Here is a 23915-nt window from a genome sequence, read left to right on the forward strand (position 1 = left end):
CTGGAACAGGAAGTGTTTTCGTTACCTTGGGGTGATGTTGGGAAGTGAAGGACTGGATGAGAGTAATTGGGATGGCCTTTTGGATCAAGTCAGTGCTCGGCTGAACAAATGGAGATGGATTGTGGCCAAACTGTCTTTTAGAGGGAGAGTAATAGTGGTAAACAACTTAGTTGCATCGATGCTTTGGCATAAACTCATGTGTGGAGATCCTCCTCCAGGGATGTTACATCAGATCCAAAAACTGTTAGTTGATTTTTTTTGGAATGGTCTGCATTGGCTGCGACAGAGTGTGCTGTTTCTACCAGTGGAACAAGGAGGTCAGGGACTCATCGATGTACCATCAAAGGTCGCAGGCTTTCGACTCCTGGTTATTCAAAAGCTTTTTTTTGGTTCTCACCATCTGATTTGGAGGGATTTGGCACTTCATTTCTTTTTTCGAGTTGGGGATTATGGTTTTGACAAGCAGTTTTTGGTAATGGAAATCAATGCAATGGACCTTTCAGTGTTACCCAAATTTTATAGGGGTGCTTTATTGACCTGGCATCTTGTTTTTAAAAGACATTTCAGTACATCAGGTTGGTTGCACGATGAGCCTTTGATTTTAATTCGCTGTTCTCGTGCTCTCAATTAAGGAGCAAATGTTTTACTGATTTATTGATTGGAAATGGGATTTTAAAAATTAGCCACATATATGATAAGGTGCAACAGACATTTGTGGAGCCTTCATTTTGGCTTCAATTTTAGGTGTGAAGTCCGTGTGGATGATCGAGGGCTTTCTGTCTTCTGTGGCCAAAGAATATCACAAACTTGAAGACTCCATCAGCACCACCAGCACAGATCTACAGGTCTGTCCTGCTGTTGATGTCAACTCCATCCCCACAAACTCGATTATCGTATTTGACAAAGGAAATGTGGTGTCATTTATGTGTTTATCAAAAAAAGAACTTTATCAATATTCTATGAAAGTCATTCATTTTCTTTCCCTGAAGACTATTGTTGATTCACAATGGAGAGGACATTTAGGGGTAGTAGATGGGAGGGTGCCGGCTTGGAGGGAGCTGTACAAGCCTCCGAGCAACAAAAGGACATCCGACCTACAATGGAGGATTGGGCACGGCATCATAGCCACAAACTCCTTCTTAAAAAGAATCAGACTTAAAGAGGATGACAAATGTGAAGGGAAACCGTTTTTCATCTGTTTGCAACATGTGTAAGATTAAGAGTTTTTTTTAAGGTTTTAACTGATTTGTGTAAAAAGCTAAGATCAGATTTTAATATTGTGATGTTTATCTATGGGGCTGCGTATAATAAGAACAACAGGCACAGGACACAGTTAATGAACTTTTTGCTGGGTGAAGGAAAACTAGCAATTTTAAAAAGTAGGAAAAATAAACAATGTGGGAAGGGAACTGTGGACATCCACTTACTGTTTAAGCTGAATATTCACTCGAGAATCAAACTGGAATTTACATACTATAAACTGATGCACAAAATTCATATTTTTGAGAATGTGTGGTGTACGAAAGGGGTACTGTGTGCTGTTGAGGAGGGTGAACTAAAAATCAATTTATAACTCGTTGGAAAATTGTAAAAATTGAAGTTATTTGTAGCAAGAGATACTTTGTGAATACTACTGGGAATTGGGGCTGACTGGGCCTTAGTTGTATTTTCTATGAACATAAATGAGGAGGGAACTTGGGGGAGCTGAGAAAATCTAAAATATTTATATGCTAACTGAGTGTGGGGTTACACGGGGTTAATAATCGGGTTTTGTTACTTTTCATTTCTTTGTATTGGTTATTTATAATACGTGTTGTTGTATGTGTACTTTAATATATATTGACATTTGTTATTTTTTTGGTTCAATAAAGTACTTTTAAAAATTAATATCTATCTATCTATCTATCTATCTATCTATCTATCTATCTGTCTGTCTGTCTGTCTGTCTGCCATTATTCATTCCCTATCTATCTATCTATCTATCTATCTATCTATCTATCTATCTATCTATCTATCTATCTATCTATCTATCTATCTGTCTGTCTGTCTGTCTGTCTGCCATTATTCATTCCCTATCTATCTATCTATCTATCTATCTATCTATCTATCTATCTATCTATCTATCTGTCTGTCTGTCTGTCTGTCTGTCTGTCTGCCATTATTCATTCCCTATCTATCTATCTATCTATCTATCTATCTATCTATCTATCTATCTGTCTGTCTGTCTGTCATTCATTCCCTATCTATCTATCTATCTATCTATCTATCTATCTGTCTATCTATCTATCTATCTATCTATCTATCTGTCTGTCTGTCTGTCTGCCATTATTCATTTCCTATCTATCTATCTATCTATCTATCTATCTATCTATCTATCTATCTATCTATCTATCTGTCTGTCTGTCTGTCTGTCTGTCTGTCTGTCTGTCATTATTCATTCCCTATCTATCTATCTATCTATCTATCTATCTATCTATCTATCTATCTATCTATCTATCTATCTATCTATCTATCTATCTGTCTGTCTGTCTGTCATTCATTCCCTATCTATCTATCTATCTATCTATCTATCTATCTATCTATCTATCTATCTATCTGTCTGTCTGTCTGTCTGTCTGTCTGTCTGTCTGTTATTCATTCCCTTCCCTATCTATCTATCTATCTATCTATCTATCTATCTATCTATCTATCTATCTATCTGTCTGTCTGTCTGTCTGTCTGTCATTATTCATTCCCTATCTATCTATCTATCTATCTATCTATCTATCTATCTATCTATCTATCTATCTATCTATCTATCTATCTATCTCTCTTGCTGTCTGTGTGTTGCTCGATTAGTGCTGTCTGGGGTGGGCGTGTTTGAGTCGGTGGAAGCCGACGCCGACGCCTCTGTGTAAGCCTTTTTTTTCTCTTTTTCCTTTTTCTTAGAGATTTGTTTTAGAGTTATTGGTGTTTTTTTGATAAGTTTTTTTACTGTTAAGACGCGGCTTTGGCGGTTATCGCCATGGCCGTGTCCAAAGGGCGGGCACCTGGTTTGTTTCCAAAGGCGTTTGAAAGTCTTTCACGCCGCCATGGCGCTAAGGTCCTGGTGGACCCTCAGGTTTCTGCCGAAGCTTGTGTGATGGGAGTAGGGAAAATAGTTGGTTATAAAATGTTCTATCAGCAAGCAGAATGAATAAGGCTGTAGTCGTCTTTCTAAACGACGAGTCTCTCGTAAATAAACTTGTTGAAGAAGGGGTTGTTATAAATGGCGATTAGTTCCTGTCCTGCCGTTATCCGCCTGCGAAGAAAGTTATTGTCTCTAATGTTCCACCTTTCTTAAAAAATGATATTTTACTAAGGGAATTGAGACGTTATGGGCAGATTATGTCTGATATAGTGCTTATTCCCCTTGGCTGCAAAATGCAGGAGTTAAAACATGTGGTCTCCTTTCGAGACAAGTTTATATGATTTTAAATAATATGAATGAAGATCTAAACGTGGCCCTCAGGTTTAAGGTGGAAGGTGATGATTATGTTGTGTTCGTAACTTCTGATTCAATGCGTTGCTTTAACTGTGGCAGAGCTGGACACAAAGCGGCACAGTGCAAACATGAGCCCGTAGTGATGCCGGCGGCTCCGCCCGTCAAAGAGAACACGGACGGGGTTAATGATGAAAACTGCGAGTCTGAGTATGAAAGTGAGGTGGAGAATATGGAGAAGGATGGATCTGAGTGTAATGAGCGGTTGGACGGAGCGGGTGTTGTGTGTGATCGGCCCGAAAATTGTCTGTCTAAAGACGCCCAGAGAAGAGCGCGCTTCTTGTTGCCGAGGATATGGCGGCTGAAACTGAAAGTGCAGCGAGTAAAGTGAGCACAGAGCCTGAGACCAGTAGCAGTGAGGGACGACATTGAACACTCTTTCCGAGGGAGTTGCGCCAGTTGCCTCCGCTGTGAACGAGTCTCAGGCATCCGATGAAGCTGCACAAGTGCAGGCTGCTGAAGACGCGGTGCTGATAAAGCCTATCCCAGAGCAAGCCGTGGAAAGGCAGATGAATGAGAGGCCGATGGATGAGGTGTGTGAAGTGGAGAATGGGAGTGCAAGTGTGAGCGAGAGGGATGAGATTTTCAAAGTGCCCGTCACAAACGAAAGATTAAATCAGAGAATACTAAGTCGGCAAAGAAAAGCCTTGTGTCCAGCGAGCCATCCAGTGAACGCAGCAACTTGTTCAAGAGTTACAGTGACTGCGACGTTGGCGATAGAGAGGATGAGGGTAGTGACACTGACACCTCCGTGAGAAGCGAGTCCTCTTCAAGATATACATTGGGAGGCGGATACAGCACCGCAAGTATACGGTATTTTTTAGAATTTATTGAGGGTAAGAGAGGGGTTAAAGTGGAGGAACACTTCCCAGACGTTCAGCTCTTCCTGGTGTCAGCACAGAGGGTGATGCGCAATGCCGTGCAGCTTGGCATGGACCAGAAAGAGTCAGTGAGACTAAAGAATTTGATCAGTAGGGTTAGGAAATCACTGCTTTAATCATGATGGATTTAGTCCTACGTTTCTTTTATTTATTTGTGTTATGTATTTTATTGGTTACTCCCTTATGTCTTGAATTAATGGAATCTTTTCATATTGGGAGTCTGAATGTGAACGGGTGTAGGGGAGACGCAAAAGGGCTGCAGTTTTTGAGTATTTAGAGCAAAAGGCCTTCACATTGCACTACTTCAGGAAACACACACTGATATTAAGAATGAACAGGACTGGTTACGTGAATGGGGGGGTCAGGCTGTGCTTAGTCACGGATCTCATGTCAGTGCTGGGGTAGCTGTGATGATTTCCAAAACTGTGAATTTAAAATCACTAATATTAGTGAGGTGGTGGCTGGGCGCCTGCTGGTGGTGCAGATTAAAGATGGGGAACAAGACCTCGTGTTAATTAATTCATATGCACCAACAAATGGTCGAGAGAGGATCTGTTTCTTTGATTCTTTGAGAAGAGTGGTGGAATCTTTTATTAATGGAGAAATTCTTCTACTGGGAGGGGATTTTAATTGTACTGATAACGCTCAGCTTGATCGAAATGGTACTGAGCCACATCCAGCTTCTGTCAGAGTATTAAATACTTTGTTACAGCAGTCAGATCTGGTAGATGTATGGCGGATTAAATTTCCTACAGATAGACAATACACCTGGGTCAAAGGGGTGGCCATTTCTATGGCACGGTTAGACCGGTTTTACTGTTCAAGGCATCTTTTAAATTCAGTCACTACTACTTATATCTGTCCTTTCGGTCTTTCTGATCACTCTCTGGTGGCTTTAAAACTCACCTTTTCAAAAAAACCTTTCTTTAAGTCTTTCTGGCAATTCAATGTTTCCCTGTTGGATGATTCAAACTTCCTTCAGTGCTTTGAGTTTTTCTGGCAGCAATGGACCCTCACTAAATCCAAATTCACTTCCCTCAGACAATGGTGGGATGTCTCAAAAGTTCAGATTAAAGCTTTCTGCCAACAATACACCCAGCAAGTGACGAAGAGGAGTGTGGATCAGATGAAAAGCCTGGAGGAGGACATCACTGAACTACACGCCACTCTTCAGAACAGTTTTGATAAAGACAATTTTGAGATTTTAACAGCTAAGAAACATTCACTGTCTCAGTTTCTGGAGTTGCAGGCTAAGGGAGCTTTAGTGAGGTCTCGCTTCCAGAATCTCAATCACCTGGACGCACCCACAAGGTTTTTTTTTAGTCTAGAAAAGAAGGAAGCACAGAGTAAGACAATTCATATGCTCCGTGACACCGACGGCCAAGAACTGTGCACTACAGGGGAGATAAGAGACTTTGCTGTCTCTTTTTACACAAATTTGTTTAAGGATGAAAGCATTGATGAAGCTGCCATGTCCGAGTTTTTGGAAGGTTTGCCAACAATTTCAGAAAAGTTCCGATTACATCTGGATACCGAGATCAGTCTTCAAGAACTCTCTGACTCACTTTCTAATCTGAATGTTGGAAAGACTCCGGGGATTGATGGGATTCCAACAGAATTTTATAAGCAGTTCTGGCATTTGCTAGGACCGGACATGATTTCAGTTTTTCTGGAGAGTGTAAAGGTTGGTGAACTACCACTGAGCTGCAGGAGGGCAGTCATTGTTCTGCTACCGAAAAAAGGGGGCTTGTGCCAAATCAAAAACTGGCGCCTGTGAGCCTATTGTGCACGGATTACAAAATCTTTTCAAGGGCCTTGGCCAACCGCCTGAGAAATGTGATGGACTCCATAATTCACCCGTGTCAATCGTACTGTGTGCCTGACCGCTCAATCCATGATAATATATTTGTATTGAGGGATGTTATCTCAGCCTGTAATCTGTGCGGGGTTGATTTGGGGATTCTGTCTCTAGACCAGGAAAAGGCTTTGATCGAGTAGATCATCGATACTTGTTTTATACGCTGAAAAGCTTTGGATTTGGGGAATATTTTATAAATATGATCAGGCTCTTGTATACTAATATTTTTGGCGTCTTAAAAGTCAATGGTTCTTTGAGTGCCCCGTTCTCAGTAAAGAGAGGAATACGACAGGGCTGTGCCTTATCTGGAATGCTCTACGCTTTGTCAATCGAACCGTTTTTACGTCAGATAAGTCACAAACTGCAGGGCGTGAGTTTTCCTATGTGCCCAAATGTTACTTTTAAATATTTGGCTTACGCTGATGATGTCGTCATTTTTGTCACGTCAAACGATGACATTAAAATGTTAATCTCATGTCAACAGATATTTGAGAGAATATCTTCAGCAAAAATCAACTGGGCCAAAAGTACTGCTTTTTTACTTGGATCCTGGACTGCAAGTTCACCACCAGATCTGCCCTTAGAAATTAAGTGGGACAGAAAGTGTTTTAGATATCTCGGGGTGGTGATGGGTGCTGAGGGGGTGGACAAAAGTAATTGGGAAGGATTTTTAGATAAAGTAACAATGCGACTGAACAAATGGAGGTGGATTGTGACCAAGCTGTCTTACAGGGGACGAGTGATTGTGTGTAACAATTTGATAGCTTCTATGCTTTGGCACAAACTTGTGAGTGGGGACCCTCCTCCTGGACTTTTACACAGAATCCAGAAACTTCTGGTTGATTTTTTTTGGGTTGGCCTGCACTGGATAAAACAAAGTGTAATCTTTTACCTTTGGAAGAGGGGGGTCAGGGGCTCATTGACGTTGTCTCTAAAGTTGCACAATTTAGACTTCAGGCACTGCAGAAAGTTTTTTTTGTTTCTCACCCTCTGAGTTGGAGAGAGCTGGCATTGGGTTTCTTCCGCCGAGTGGGAGGTTTACGTTTTGATAGACAACTTCTAGTGATGAACATTCACAAAATGGACCTGTCCAGCCTACCCCATTTTTACAAGGGAGTCCTATTAACATGGCACTTTGTTTTTAGAAGAAAATTTGACACATCTGGTTGGTTGGTTGATGAGCCTTTAGTTTACAACTCTGTTTTCTCATGTCCTCTGTTGTTCAGCGATAGTTTTGTTAAAATACTCATCACAAATCAAATACTTACACTGTCCCAAATTTACGATGAGAGCAAGAAGTCTTTTATTGACCCAGCAGAGCTGTCTTCAATACTGGGGGTCAAGTCGGTCAGAATAGTTCAGAGTTTTTTATCATTCATGGCCAAAGATTATCATCGGCTGAACAACTCAATCAGAGCAACAAACACGGAGATGGAGGTCTGCCCTGCTGTTGATCTGTCCTCACTCACCGACAATACAATCGTGACATTCCATAAAGGGGAAGTCGTGAGCTTTAAGTCTTTGTCAAAGGGGGACCTTTATAAATATTGTGTTAAAATTATACACTTTGCAGCACTAAAAACAGTATGTGACACGCCATGGAGAGACAATCTGGGGGTGGATGGTGGGAGTGTACCTGCTTGGAGGGAGCTATATAAGCCCCAAGTAAGAAAAGAACGCTGACCTGCAATGGAGAATTCTGCATGGGATTGTCGCTACAAATTCTTTTTTAAAAGTAATTGAGCAGAAAGGGGATGATAATTGTATATTTTGTGGACAAAAAGAAACTATATTCCATTTATTCTTGCACTGTATGAGACTCAGTTTTTTTTTCAGTTTTTTTAGTGAATTATGTAAAAGTTAATGGGAAATTTAATAATATCATGTTCATTTATGGTACAAAATACAACAAAAAATATCGGCAAAAAGCTCAGTTATCAAATTATCTATTGGGTGAAGCCAAACTAGCAATTTTAAAGAGTCGAAATAATAAACAATCTGGGACAGGGGCCACTGATGCTGTCTTGATTTTCAAGATAAATGTACGATCTAGAATAATAATGGAATATACGTATCATAGATTGATGAATACATTAGAGTTATTTAAAAATGTGTGGGGAACTAAAGGGGTGCTTTGCTCAATTGAGGATGGAGAACTAAAAATGAATGTATGAGACATTAGTTAAGTTTTCTGTATTTGTATTTTGTTTTCTTAGGATGATGTTAGTATCTAATCAGGTATTGTGTGCTGTGGAGGGGGGCGAACTGGTGCTCAACTGGGAATGAAAAAGTGGTGGGCATCAACAACATGCTTTTATTAATGTGCGGAGTAGGAGGAGTGTAAAAGGGGAGTAGTGGTGGTCTTTGTGTTATAATGAAATATTAACTTTTTGATTTTCTTATTAATGTGCGGAGTAGGAGAAGTGTAAAGGGGGAGTAGTGGTGGTCTGATATTTTTTGGCTCTTTTTGTTATATTCTGAAAAATTGGGCTTGTTTGGTTTTTGACTGTGTATATTATTAATATTTTCAAATTTTATGTTCACAATAAAGGTCTTTTTAAAAATAAAAAAAAATATCTATCTATCTATCTATCTATCTATCTATCTATCTATCTGTCTGTCTGTCTGTCTGTCTGTCTGTCTGTCTGTCTGTCTGTCATTCATTCCCTATCTATCTATCTATCTATCTATCTGTCTGTCTGTCTGTCTGTCTGTCTGTCTGTCTGTCTGCTATTATCATTCCCCTATCTATCTATCTATCTATCTATCTATCTATCTATCTATCTATCTATCTATCCCTGTCTGTCTGTCTGTCTGTCTGTCTGTCTGTCTGTCTGTCTGTCTTCATTCCCTATCTATCTATCTATCTATCTATCTATCTATCTATCTATCTATCTATCTATCTATCTATCTATCTATCTGTCTGTCTGTCTGTCTGTCTGTCTGTCTGTCTGTCATTATTCATTCCCTATCTATCTATCTATCTATCTGTCTGTCTGTCTGTCTGTCTGTCTGTCTGTCTGTCTATCTATCTATCTATCTATCTATCTATCATCTATCTATCTGTCTGTCTGTCTGTCTGTCTGTCTTCATTCCCTATCTATCTATCTATCTATCTATCTATCTATCTATCTATCTATCTATCTATCTATCTATCTATCTATCTATCTATCTATCTATCTATCTATCTATCTGTCTGTCTGTCTGTCTGTCTGTCTGTCTGTCTGTCTGTCTGTCATTCATTCCCTATCTATCTATCTATCTATCTATCTATCTATCTATCTATCTATCTATCTATTTATCTATCTATCTATCTATCTGTCTGTCTGTCTGTCTGTCATTATTCATTCCTTATCTATCTATCTATCTATCCTTTCTGTCTGTGGAATCTCTGTCTGTCGATTACTCTGGTCTGGGTGGGCGTGGTTGTTGGTCGCAGGTTCGCTCCGTTCGTTTGGGTATCTGTGAGTATTTCTCGTTTTCTTTTCTAACTTTCTTTACTATTAGTTTTATGTATAAAGATTTTTTTACTGATTTGCCATTTATTTGAAAGTATATAGTTTATTGTCAGTGGTTGTTGTAATAGTCGGACGCTGCTGCTCGCCATGGCCGGTCCGAGCAAAGCCTCCAGGGCTTAACCCGCGAAATTTTGAAAATCTTTCAAGGAAAAATGGAATTAAAGTGGTTGTGGACCCGATGGTTTCTGTTGAGGCGTGTGTTATTGAGGTAGCGAAAAGAGTTGGCTGTAAGAATGTGAAGTCAGCATCCCGAATGAACAAAACTATTGTAGTTTTTCTAAGCGGCTATGGTGCATACTATAGTGCAGGAAGGCCTGGTGATAAACGGCTCGCTAGTCCCGGTTCTGCCTTTATCGACTCCTGCTAAACGAGTTATTATTTCAAATGTTCCACCATTTTTGAAAAATGAGGCTTTATTAAATGAACTTCGTAGATATGGTGAAGTCATATCTGATGTGGTTATGATACCGCTTGGCTGCCGCTCACCGGATTTAAAGCATGTCGTGTCTTTCCGGAGACAGGTGTACATGATACTAAATAACTCGCGTGAGGAGCTTGATGTGGCCTTGAAATTTAAAGTAGAGGGTTACGAATATATAGTTTTTATCACTACGGAACAAATGAAATGCTTTAAGTGTGGTCAGACAGGGCACAAAGCGAGTCAGTGTAAGCGGGTGAGATGACGGAGAGCTCGGATATGCCGGGACCGTCTGGTGTGCACAGAGAGCCCCGTGATAGAACTTCGGACAACGAAGAGAATGAGTCGGTGATCAGTGATTCGAAATGGAGGATCTGAGTTACGATTCAGATGAAGCGGCTGAAGATCAGAGTGAAATTACTGTAGTTCAAAGTATCACAGCTGGCCGGGACATGAAGCAGGGGAGCTGGAAGTGTCCAGCGGAGAGCCTGCGTAGGAAAAACCTGAGGGCTGAAATGATCACGGCCGAGGCTAATGCCGGGCAGATTAGTAAAAGTAATGGGAACAAGAAGGCTGAAGTCAGCCATGAAGAGGAGGAGATGGTGGCTAAGGTGATACCAGGGTCGAATATTATAAAGATGACCCTGCAGCGCTTCTCCAAAAACACCCACCGAGAGTATTGCCGCCTAGAGACGTGCCCAAGAGATGCGCCTTCTCAAGGGGGGGCGGAGAAGAGCACGCTGGCTGTGCAGGCATTGACTGAAGAAACAACGCATGAGACGGGGCCGATGGAGAAATGCTCGTTGAAGACAGTAACGATGAACACGGTTATGTTAAGCCGGTAACCAGAAAAGAAAAGAACAAATAACCAGTGGTGGGCGCGCCAAGAAGAGCACTAAGACTGAAAGTGCAGAGGCCGCCGCTAGTGATCAGCAGCAGACAGACGGCACTGAAATCAAAGCGAGAGAGGAAGGAGGGGAGGACGGCAATGAATCTGACCCGTCGATAAGAGTTGATCTGTCATCTCACTCGAGCTTACACGAGGCTTACAGCACAGAAAGCATTTTGCGCTTTTAGAGTTTTTAGAAGGGAAGCGGGGGTCAGTATAGTCGAACACTTTCCTGATCTCCATCAGTTTCTGAGCTCGGCGCGCGCGGCGGGCTGCTGAATTAGGTATGACCTCCAAAGAGAGAGTCCGATTAAAGAATATCATAAGCAAAGTGAAACGTTCACTAGAAGCACAATCATGATGGCAGTTTTAATGCGATTACCCGTTTCTTTGGTTAATGTAGTGTTGTTGACCGCCACCTTATTTTCTTTTAAAATGCCTGTCTATTCCCTGTGCTCTTTCAATATAAACGGCTGCAGAGATCTAGTAAAAAGAACGGCGCTATTTGAGCACTTAGCGCAAAAAAGAATTAACGTGGTTTTCCTTCAAGAGACCCATACTGACGAGGCTAATCAGTCTGACTGGCACAGAGAGTGGCCAGGGCTGGCACATCTTAGTCATGGCTCAAATCTCAGTGCAGGAGTCGCGATCTTATTTTCTAAGAGTTTTGTACCTGACAGTGTTGTTTGTACTGAGTTAATCCAGGGGAGGCTGCTGAAGGTAGAAGCGCAGCTGGGAGAGAAGAAGTGGGTGTTCATTAACGTACGCCCCAAATGTAGGGATTGAGAGAACTCACTGCTTCTCAGTTTTAAATGATGTCCTGGGGACATGTGACAATGATGAGCTGGTGTTTGTTGGGGGCGACTTTAACTGCACAGAAAATGCGCAGCTGGACAGGAATGGGCTAGAATCGCACCCGGGGTCCGTCCAATCACTGAGGTCTGTGGTCACCAATAATCTCCTTGATATTTGGAGGGATTTTTATCCGGGGGTCCGGCAGTATACGTGGGTGAAGAGCTCAGCTGGGCTGCTGTCTATGGCTCGACTTGACAGAATTTACATCCAGAAAAATCACAGGAACCTCATAGCTAACTGCTCCATTCTTCCAACTAGTTTATCTGATCACTGTCTTGTTTCCCTTCAAATCTCTTTTCTCTCTGCTCCTTCTGTTAAATCCTACTGGCACTTTAATAATAATCTACTGAAAGACCCCCACTTCATCAACTGTTTCAAATACTTCTGGACACAATGGAGATACAAAAAGAAGACCTTCTCTTCACTGAGGCAATGGTGGGATTGCTCAAAACTGAGATACGCGTATTGTGCCAACAATACACCGAGCACACCACCAGGGATGTGAATGCGCCATTTCTGAACTGGAGAAGGATATTGAGGAACTTCATTCAGTTTTATGTAATAACTTTGACGGCAGCATTTTTGAGTCCCTCAAAACTAAGAAACAATTATTGATGGACCTTATAGACAAGAGAGTCAACGGCGCACTCGTCCGCCGAGAATGCAGTCGCCACCCAGATGGACGCTCCTACGCAATTTTTTTTTAAACTGGAAAAAACAATTGGCCAAAGTAAGACCATCAACTGTTTAAAAAATGACAAAGGTCAAGACCTGCTGGAGCCTGAAGCCCTTCGATCCTGGGCACACCAATTTTACCAGCGACTGTTTTCTGCAGACATTGAAGAGGTACATTTAGAGTCGACAGTTTTTCTCCAGGACTTACCTCAGGTTCTAGATGGAGAGAAAGACTTCATGGAAACTACGATCTCTAGATGAGTTGACCACAGCGTTGAATGGGCTGAACATTGGGAAGTCCCCAGGAATTGACGGTTTGCCTGTTGAGTTTTTTAAAGCTTTTTGGTGTCACCTTGGCGCTGATCTGGCAGAGGTTTTCTGTGAAAGTCTGCGAGTGGGTGAACTGCCCCTTTCCTGTCGCAGGGCGGTTATCACACTACTCCCAAAGAAAGGAGACCTCACGGAGCTAAAGAACTGGCGCCAGTAAGCCTGCTGTGTGCGGATTACAAAATCTTCTCCAAGGCCCTGGCTAACCGGTTAGGAAGAGTCATGGCGAGTATCGTGAACCCCGAGCAGACATACTGTGTCCCCAGCAGGTGTATTCTGGACAACATCTTCCTGGTTCGGGATGTGATTGATGCTGCCAGGCTCTTTGGGTTTGATGCTGGTCTTTTATCACTGGATCAGGAGAAGGCGTTTGACAGGGTGGACCACAATTACCTTTTAGCAGTGCTGAAGGCCTTTGGCTTTGGACCTTCATTCATTAAACACATTGGACTTTTATATCACAACGCTTTTAGTGTCGTGAAACTCAATGGAACACTAACCGCCCGTTCAAGGTCACCAGAGGGATACGCCAGGGTTGCTCTCTGTCCGTATGCTCTTCTCGCTCTCTATCGAGCCGCTACTACAACAAATTCGATCCGCCTTCAAGGTCTGAACATCCCTCAGTGCCCGAATTTACAGCTCAAGGTGGTCGCGTATGCTGATGATTTAACCGTGTTCATCTGTCATCCTGGAGACATCACGGAGCTGAAACATTGCCTGGATGAATTTGAAAACTGTCATCGGCAAAATTAACTGGGACAAAAGTACCGCATTTTTAATTGGCAACTGGAGGGATGGAGACCCACCGGGCCTACCTGGTGGCCTTAAGTGGAACAGAAGAGTCTTCAGATACCTGGGGGTGTTTTTAGGACAAGGAGGAGTAGCTGAAGAAAACTGGGCAGACTGGGCGGAAAAAGTTCAAGCCAGACTGAAGAAATGGAAGTATCTTCAAAAGGAGATCTCCTGTCGAGGCAGGGTCCTCATTATTAATAACTTAATAGCCTCCATGTTCTGGCATAAGTTACAGTGTATAGACCCTCCAATATCGGTCATCAAGAACATCCAGGCAATACTTTTAGATTTCTTTTGGGATGGCCTGCATTGGGTAAAGCGCAGTGTCCTGTATCTGCCTGTAGAAGAGGGCGGTCAGGGACTCATTGACTTGGTGAGCAAGATGGAGGCCTTTAGGTTACAGGCATTACATCGGCTCTTATACTCCCTGAGCACCTACCATGGAGACAGCTGGCCTTTACCTTATTTCGTGGGGTAAGGAATTTAAATTTTGCTGAACATTATTTTTATTACATTCTGCCAACGTTGTTGGGTCTGACCTGCCGGAATTTTATAAATCTGCACTTCAGGTTTGGCACAGAAAGTTCAGAAGGACCAGGCTAAATCTGGAAGTATTTTTGGTTCTTGGAAGAACCTTTAGTCTGGAATCCTCTTTAGATTGTTCGTTATTATTTTCTGACTCATTCGTATCAATTCTTTTAAACAAAAGAATTTTAAAAATAAGACATTTATTTAATACAAATATGAGGTGCTGGCACACCCCTGCCCACCTAGCGACAGTCCTGGGGATCAGATCAGTACGCTTGGTTGACATTTTTCTTAGTCAAGTACAAACAGCACTGCGGAGGTCAGGAGCGAGTTCACTGTGTGACGAGTACTTCACAGGTGAGGGGACACCAGAAGCAGAGATGACATCACCCACCATCATTGTAAGACCACACGTCACTGACCACACTGACAGACCTGGACACCTTCTCAGATTTGGGACTCTGGTCGAGAAAGACTTTGAACTGTTTAACAAAAAAGAACTTTATAAACTGTGTGTCAAAGTGACATTTTATAACCAACTGAAAGGGTTGCCAGATACTTTGTGGAGGAAAGAACTGCAGGTCTCAGAGAACATCACACCTTCATGGAGAGCTTTTTATAAACTCCCGTTACAGAAAAGACTTGGGGATCTGCAGTGGAGGATAATGCACTCGGCCTTGGCCACAAACTCATTTCTGAATAGAATTAACGCTTCAGAGACTGACCAGTGCCCGTTCTGTGACACAAGGGAGACCATCTTTCATATGTTCATTCACTGTGAACGGCTGAGGCCTTTGTTTATTTTCTTGGATTTAATTCTTAGTGGTTTTGGTTTTGGTCTCTCAAAAATTAACTTTATCTTTGGTATTAACTATAATCAAAAAAATAGGAATAAGTCTGTTCTTGGGAATTTCCTCTTAGGACAGGCCAAGTTGGCAATCCTAAAAACAAGGAGGAATAAAGAGAAAAACCTCATGGGGACCGACGCTCTGCTGCTGTTCAAAGTTTTAATTAAAAGTCGACTAAAACTCAAATTCATGTACCATAAACTAACAAACAATTTAGAAATGTTCAGCGACATGTGGGGGACACGACAGGTACTGTGTGCTGTGGAGGGGGGCAAACTGGTGATCAACTGGGAATGAAAAGTATTGGTGGGCTTCAACAATATGCTTTAATTAATGTGCGGAGTAGGAGGAGTGTAAGGAGGATTACTGGTGGTCTTTGTATTATAATGAATTGTTAATTTTTTGATTATATTATATATGTGCGGAGTAGGAGGAGTGTAAAGGGGGATCAGTGGTGGTCTTTGTATTATAATGAATTGTTAATTTTTTATTTATGTGCGGAGTAGGAGGAGTGTAAAGGGGGGGCAGTGGTGGTCTTTGTATCATAATGAACTGTCAATTGTTTTGATTTTCTTATTAATGTGCGGAGTAGGAGGAGTGTAAAGGGGGAGTAGTGGTAGTTGTCTGATATTTACTTTTTGTTTATCTTGAATATTGGGGCTGTTTATCTTATGACTGTGTATATTGTTAATGTTCATAATAAAGGTCATTTTAAAATTATCTATCTATCTATCTATCTATCTATCTATCTATCTATCTATCTATCTATCTATCTATCTGTCTGTCTGTCTGTCTGTCTGTCTGTCTGTCATTCATTCCCTATCTATCTATCTATCTATCTATCTATCTATCTATCTATCTATCTATCTGTCTGTCTGTCTGTCATTATTCATTCCCTATCTGTCTGTCTGTCTGTCTGTCTGTCTGTCTGTCTGTCTGTCTGTCATTCATTCCCTATCTATCTATCTATCTATCTATCTATCTATCTATCTATCTATCTATCTATCTATCTGTCTGTCTGTCTGTCTGTCTGTCTGTCTGTCTGTCTGTCTGTCTGTCTGTCATTATTCATTCCTTATCTGTCTGTCTGTCTGTCTGTCTGTCTGTCTGTCTATCTATCATTATTCATTCCTTATCTATCTATCTATCTATCTATCTATCTATCTATCTATCTATCTATCTATCTATCTGTCTGTCTGTCTGTCTGTCATTATTCATTCCCTATCTATCTATCTATCTATCTATCTGTCTGTCTGTCTGTCTGTCTGTCTGTCATTCATTCCCTATCTATCTATCTATCTATCTATCTATCTATCTATCTATCTATCTATCTATCTGTCTGTCTTATTCATTCTCTGTCTGTCTGTCTGTCATTATTCTTCCTATCTATCTATCTATCTATCTATCTGTCTGTCTGTCTGTCTATCTATCTGTCTGTCTGTCTGTCTGTCTATCTATCATTATTCATTCCTTATCTATCTATCTATCTATCTATCTATCTATCTGTCTGTCTGTCTGTCTGTCATTATTCATTCCTTATCTATCTATCTATCTGTCTGTCTGTCTGTCTGTCTGTCTGTCTGTCTGTCTGTCTGTCTGTCTGTCTGTCATTCATTCCCTATCTATCTATCTATCTATCTATCTATCTATCTGTCTGTCTGTCTGTCTGTCTGTCTGTCTGTCTGTCTGTCTGTCTGTCTGCCATTATTCATTCCCTATCTATCTATCTATCCTATCTATCTATCTATCTATCTATCTATCTATCTATCTATCTGTCTGTCTGTCATTCATTCCCTATCTATCTATCTATCTATCTATCTATCTATCTATCTGTCTATCTATCTATCTGTTATCTATCTATCTATCTATCTATCTATCTATCTGTCTGTCTGTCTGTCTGTCATTATTCATTCCCTATCTATCTATCTATCTATCTATCTATCTATCTGTCTGTCTGTCTGTCTGTCTGTCTGTCTGTCTGTCTGTCATTATTCATTCCCTATCTATCTATCTATCTATCTATCTATCTATCTATCTATCTATCTATCTGTCTGTCTGTCTGTCTGTCTGTCTGTCTGTCTTTCATTATTCATTCCTATCTATCTATCTATCTATCTATCTATCTATCTATCTATCTATCTATCTGTCTGTCTGTCTGTCTGTCTGTCTGTCTGTCTGTCTGTCTGTCTGTTCTGTCTGTCTGTCTGTCATTCATTCCTTATCTATCTATCTATCTATCTATCTATCTATCTATCTATCTGTCTGTCTGTCTGTCTGTCTGTCTGTCTGTCTGTCTGTCTGTCTGTCTGTCATTATTCATTCCCTATCTATCTATCTATCTATCTATCTATCTATCTATCTATCTATCTATCTGTCTGTCTGTCTGTCTGTCTGTCTGTCTGTCATTATTCATTCCTTATCTATCTCTATCTATCTATCTGTCTGTCTGTCTGTCTATCTATCATTATTCATTCCTTATCTATCTATCTATCTATCTGTCTGTCTGTCTGTCTGTCTGTCTGTCTGTCTGTGTATTTAAAGCTAAACAGAGCCCTTTAAGGCAGCAAATGTGAGAATGGTGCTGTAAATGTGGTCATTGATGGCATACCATTTAGTCTGCTGGTGATTTCAAAGAGCAACAGTTCAGGTAAAGGTCTAATTAGTGGCAGAAAGGAAGATTTGTGTTATATGTGTGGTTTGTGTGTCTGTACGTGAATGTTTATATTTGTGCATGTGCACTTGTGGATATTTTGAACAGGTGGGGCATGAAATCTGAACATCTTTAAAAATGTGTTTGTGTCTGTTTTTATTTCTTTCCTATTATTTAATATCTCAGTTCTTCACGTTGTGGCAAATGTATTACACCATATGTACCCAGGTTGATCCCTAGATAAAAGATAATATTCTGTACTTTTACTTTATCCTTTAATTAAAAAAATATTTAAACACATGAAAAATAATGACATTAATAACAACTAATGTCAATTATGGACAGCACTGTATTTTCTGGATTACTCATTTGGTAATTACAACAATCATCCAGAGCAATCATTGTCAAATACTACAATGTAAAATATATTTTGTTCTGCATTCCAAGCACAGTGCCAGAGTAAAAGTACATAAGAAGTTAAGCAAACGACTTATCAATCCATCAAACTTGTCTGATTAGATAATTATGGAGTTGACCCAATATCATATATTAACACTGCTTTTACAAATCCTATACCAGATGTTGAATAACAGAGACATACAGTATGCAATGTATGGTGCACTGCAAACGTTAACACTGATATCTACTCTGATTACTTAGATTTCAACCTGTCTTAGATGAGTATTTGAAATTCTAAAATAACATAATAAGAAACAATATAGAGTGTGTATGCATTGTAATTGACACTAGGAATAAACAGTGTGCTACTGGTTTACATTATTACACAATTGCAATTCACTCGTAAATCAATTTAATGCACCTACATAATCATCCATTTACTTTTTAATGTAAGAATACCGTCTTCAGTCCTCCACACTTTTCAGTTCATATGTGGTTCTAAATTTAACAAGAATGTTTTTTAGCCACATGAACCATTTTGAGTCTTTTGCACTTCTAATGCATCCATCAGGTGCTAAGCTTCACAGGGCTAAACATCCTTGTATTACATACTTCCCTTCAAGAGGGCCTTTTGTGCTCAGTCTCTTTTGTTGTTTTAGGTTAAAAAGCAAGTTATTGTTATTTATGAGTAAAATAAATAAATCAAAATTTAATATCTTTGATTAACTGTGATTCTTCATCCCCATATCTGTAAGCTTCCACAAACTGTTTTTTGTGACTTTATCATACCACACAACCTTCCCATATTAGGTGTGCAGTTTAATGGTGTAATGTTTTAAATTCTTTAGTATTTCATGTGTTGTTTTTTTTATTTGAACACCAGCATCAAAATACCCATCATATTATCACCTAAAATATCACAAAACAATAATAGGCACTTTAATATTTAACATTAGCAATTGACTTGTATAATAATAATATTATTTGTAAAATTTTATATTTGTGGTGATTTTTCACTGTTGTGGGAAGGATTAGATTTTTTTCCATAAGAATAAGATTCAACTAAACTTTTCAGTATGTAAACTACCCAACCCTTTGACTTATTTCAAAAGGAAACTGATTCCTAAATTCCAATATTGGTACATTTCTGATGACATTATATTTATTGTCTGTTAATTGTAGTTCAATTGCTGGATGTGTATATTTAGGACTGAATTACACATACTACTGAATTGAATCGGGTGGACATAAGTCAATAAACACATACCAGGCTAAGTATTTCTCCTTTGAAATTACAGTTCATTACTGAGGCAGAGATGCAGAGATGATTATTGGCACCATTGTACAGAACTATTAATAGGCAAACAGTGCAGGACATTAAGCTGCTTACTGAAATAAGTAAGTCTAATCATACCACGTAAAATAAAAAAATGGTTGTGGACCATCGCCCAGACACAGACAGGCGGACACTGACAGTTCACCCAACACACGTTTAATCTGCATATTTACTATTTACAAGTGTCACAATAACCCCGAAGTCCCCCAAAGTCCAGGCCTCACAATGCCTCTTTCTCTCTTCAAGCTGCCTCCTTTCCTCCTCCAAGATCTTGTCTTCCTTCGTTCCCGACTCCAGCTCCCAAAAGGAGGGAGGCGGCCCCTTTTATAATCACCGGGATGTGCTCCAGGTGCCTCCTGACACTCTTCCGCTTGCACTTCCCACACACTCCGGGTGTCCCCAATCCTCTTCGCCCCAGCACTTCCGGGTGTGGTGGGACTGCTAAGGTCCAGGGCTCCATAGGCATTGGGGCGCCCCCTGGCAGTCCACATAGCCATCGCCCCCACGTTGTCTGGGGGAGGCATATCTGGTCCTCTGTGGCGTCCCGGCCAGATCGCCCCCCCCAACCACCTGTGACAAAGTTAATTGCTAAAATCCAGTGCTGTGCTTCACCTTTTTGAACAGCACATTGCAACCTGCCCTTTGTTCACAGTCGCAGTTTTTGCTGATGCTCTCTTTCTCAATTTGCTTAAAAATGCTTTAGCTCTTGAACATTCCTATATTTAAACAACAGAAGCATTATGATGCCAACTCAGTATTTTCATTTTGACTCACATAACAGTAATAATTATACCAAATAAAATATACTACGCATAGTCACACTGATTTTTTCCAGTCTGTTTTGTATGCACAGTAAACTGTTTTTTTTTTAATTTAATTCTTTATTTATTTGTCACATACATACTGTAGTTATGCAGGACAACATGCAGTGAAATGTATCTTTTTGCATACCCCTTGTGCTCTTTTTTCATAATAACAGGTTAGTTTTAGGGCAAAAGTTGGCCTTATAGAGAATATGGTGGCATTAATGCCAATATTATTATTTTTTTTTAAATTAACAAAGATGTTTTTGTATTTGTATCTACAGTAGTTATCAGCATCAAGGTCCTGAGGGACACAGTCCCACCAGATGTTATGCAAAATAAGCTTACTTTGGTAATTTAATTTCTAATCAAAATGTTTATAGGAAATTTCAGTTTTGTTTTCATGGACAAGTTTTTCAGATCTTCTATTTTGTGCTCAATGAAGTTAATTGTCTAGAGAGATTTTGCTGCTTGTAATATGTGAAATCATCGTTGTGCAGGGGACTGCAAGCCTGTTTCCAGCTGAGGGGCTGGACTAGTTGGCCCTGCAGTTTTCTCTATACCTTTGGGTGGGTATGTGTTTGGGTGCACTTACAACTTTTTAGTTGAGCCATGAAGCTTGAAAGTCATTGTCTATATTAAAATGGGGAAGACCTATTTTTTTTTAAATTAATTTTGCATTTTCATATCTGGTTCAAGCTTTTACCAGTCAAGGCCATGCAGCACATGTCAGAAAAATGGGTTACAAAAAGTCCAGTATCATTTGTTCCCTTAAAGGTAACCACAGTAATATGAAGAAAAGAAGGCATTTAATGCTTCTTGATTTTCACCTACCACTGAGGGGTGCCATGTTTAAGCCACCAGGGAAGCTTGCATCTGTTCCTTACATTCCATGAAAAAGAAGGAACAGGTTCTGTTTGTATGTAGAAAATCATTACTTCCATTGTTTACTGGCCTAGCACCAACATGCAAGTATCTGGCCACACACTAGTTAGAGCTACTGTTGGACATGCAGCTTGCAGTTTGAGTTGTGCAGTGTATGCGTAGTTTCTACTCTCACTGTCCGTGTTATTGTGAATTGTCCTTTTTACCCTAAAACTGGTTGATTCTAAATTTGATGTGCTGTTGTTTTACTTTAGGCATCACATTGCCAATATATTAGCAATTATTCCAAGCAAACTATTGATGCATATTTGGTCAAATATCATGTGATATCGATAGGCAAGTATAGTTGTTGTTTTCTTGGTGTACAACCTCCAGAAATTGAAATGTTTAGAAGTACAATTTTTTCAGTCATAAATGGTAAATACTGAACTCTTACTAGGCACAGCTAATGGTTATGTTTCTTTAATCCTCCCTCCTGCTTATATATGGCGCTTGAAAATTTTAACAAGGGATTATTGATAGTTTTTTGTGGGGGTTCAGTGTATTTTTATTTTCCATGTATATGCCAAATATTTTAATGAATTATTTTAATGTTAAAACAGTAGAGTGATTTGATATGAAATAAAAAAGTACTTTCAATACTTCACATTTACAAAAGTTTATATTTATATTTGAATCCAGATGAAAAGCAGAATAAAAGTAACTCACGAGTCACATACAATTAATGGTGAAAAAGAGAAAAACAACTCAAGTCATTGTGAAGGCTCGATCAGTTTTGCTTCTAGGTTTCTGCCTGTTCCTGTATATTTTTTAAAGGAATGACTAAAGTTATCAAACATTTCCGAATCTGTTCAAAACAAAAGCTTCATGCTGTTGATTAATATTAATAATTCTAAAACAAAATTGTAGATATGATTATTTCATTGTGAGTAATTGCTAACAATCATCTTTCTTCCTCATTGTATATTCTTCGAATTGCTAATATGTAAAACTGTTGCTAATTTGTATAATTGTTCTGAAAATGATAAAAAGCAAACAAGCTGATCAAATCAAAAGATATTGTAACATTGGCACACCGGACCTGAGACAGAGACAGTGACAGACAGAAAGACGCATTGCAGACTTTGTGAATTTCCTTTTGGGATTAATAAAGTATCTATCTATCTATCTATCTATCTATCTATCTATCTATCTATCTAATTAGACACTCCTTATCTATCTATCTATCTATCTATCTATCTATCTAATTAGACACTCCTTATCTATCTATCTATCTATCTATCTATCTATCTATCTATCTATCTATCTATCTATCTATCTAATTAGACACTCCTTATCTATCTATCTATCTATCTATCTATCTATCTATCTATCTATCTATCTATCTATCTATCTATCTATCTATCTATCTATCTATCTATCTATCTATCTATCTGAGGGCTTGTGTCAGAGTGATTAAGACAACGCTCACCTGTTATGATGCATTCTTTCACAAACATCCGTCGGTATTGTTCCTGGGGAGTCTTAATCCTGCCATAGATGAAAAAAGATGGGGAGCGAGAGGGAGCTGTTACGTCGTACCCCACAGGATTGAACTGGTATGGGAGGTGGGAACTGAAACACAGTCTAGCATGAAGACTCACGTTCTTTCACTCTGTAGCTAATAGTCCTTTTTAAGGCCCACTCATGTAGAGCCTTACAGCTGCTCATGTTACACAATAGCTAAGAAATGCAGCAGTAGTCTATAACTACGCTGATACAGGACTATTTTAGTGCAACAATTGCAGAACATTTTCAGTTATGCTTATTTAAAAGCTAGATGTGGCAGTTTAAAGACATCATCAAAACTGGATTTTTTTTAAGAACATCAGCCTCACCAGGAGAGCCACAGCCTCCCAAGTGCAGCCTGGTGGACCCCCATGGGGTATAACCTCCTGTTTGAAAACCACTGTATTAGCATACTGTTTGTTTGCACATACTAAAATATGCAAATATTTTAATCTAGATTTTGTTTTCCATCCCTTGCTAATTTTGTACATACTGCCATAGATAACATTTACATTTGGAGTCCTTCTTTAATACCTTTTATATTAATATGATCTTAAAAAGATGTTTTTACAAACTATGAATAAAGCCATAAAAATATATAATATGGAATAAATGGCTGCATTTGTGACTAATGTACTGTAATTAGAAATACAACAAAGAATGCAGTGTCGGTTTATATTTGTTTCATTGCTCTGGCTATCATGACTTTATACTAGAAAGAACATTTAGGTAGATGTGCATTGTATGCTTCCTTATCATTAATGGTAATTTTTTAATGCTTGCCTTAGGGACGTAATGAAGAAAAGAAATTAGGAACTGTTACATGAAAGATCTGAGACATAATTTCAAGTTTATTAAACTTTTCCTATCTCACTATATATAGCAACCAGCTTCTCCAGAATTAGTACTACACCTCCATACCAAATTATATACGCCTGGCTCCAGTAGTTAAATTGGTAGCACAATCCCAAAGGATTGCCTGAATTACCAGTTAGGTTCCTCTAGGCTACACATACTGGGTTACAGTGCTGGGCATTCTCCTTGGATTTGTTGTTAATAAACTGCATTATTGTTTCCAGAGGCTGACTTTATATTCACTAACAGCATTCCTTCACAATTAGAGTTGAAACAAAAATGGACAGAAATTGAATTTGGCAATATTTTGTTTGATAAACTGTAAATGAT

General features: G+C 39.5%; 1 protein-coding gene across 1 annotated transcript in view; it reads left to right on the plus strand.

The window, feature by feature from the left end:
* The window catches only part of LOC120524451 (cilia- and flagella-associated protein 47-like), a 644864-nt gene that overhangs the window by 614475 nt on the left and 6474 nt on the right, over positions 1-23915 (plus strand). The gene's annotated exons all lie outside the window — the stretch shown is intronic.

The sequence above is a fragment of the Polypterus senegalus genome, chromosome 2 (genome assembly GCF_016835505.1).
Source record: "Polypterus senegalus isolate Bchr_013 chromosome 2, ASM1683550v1, whole genome shotgun sequence".
NCBI lineage: Eukaryota > Metazoa > Chordata > Cladistia > Polypteriformes > Polypteridae > Polypterus > Polypterus senegalus.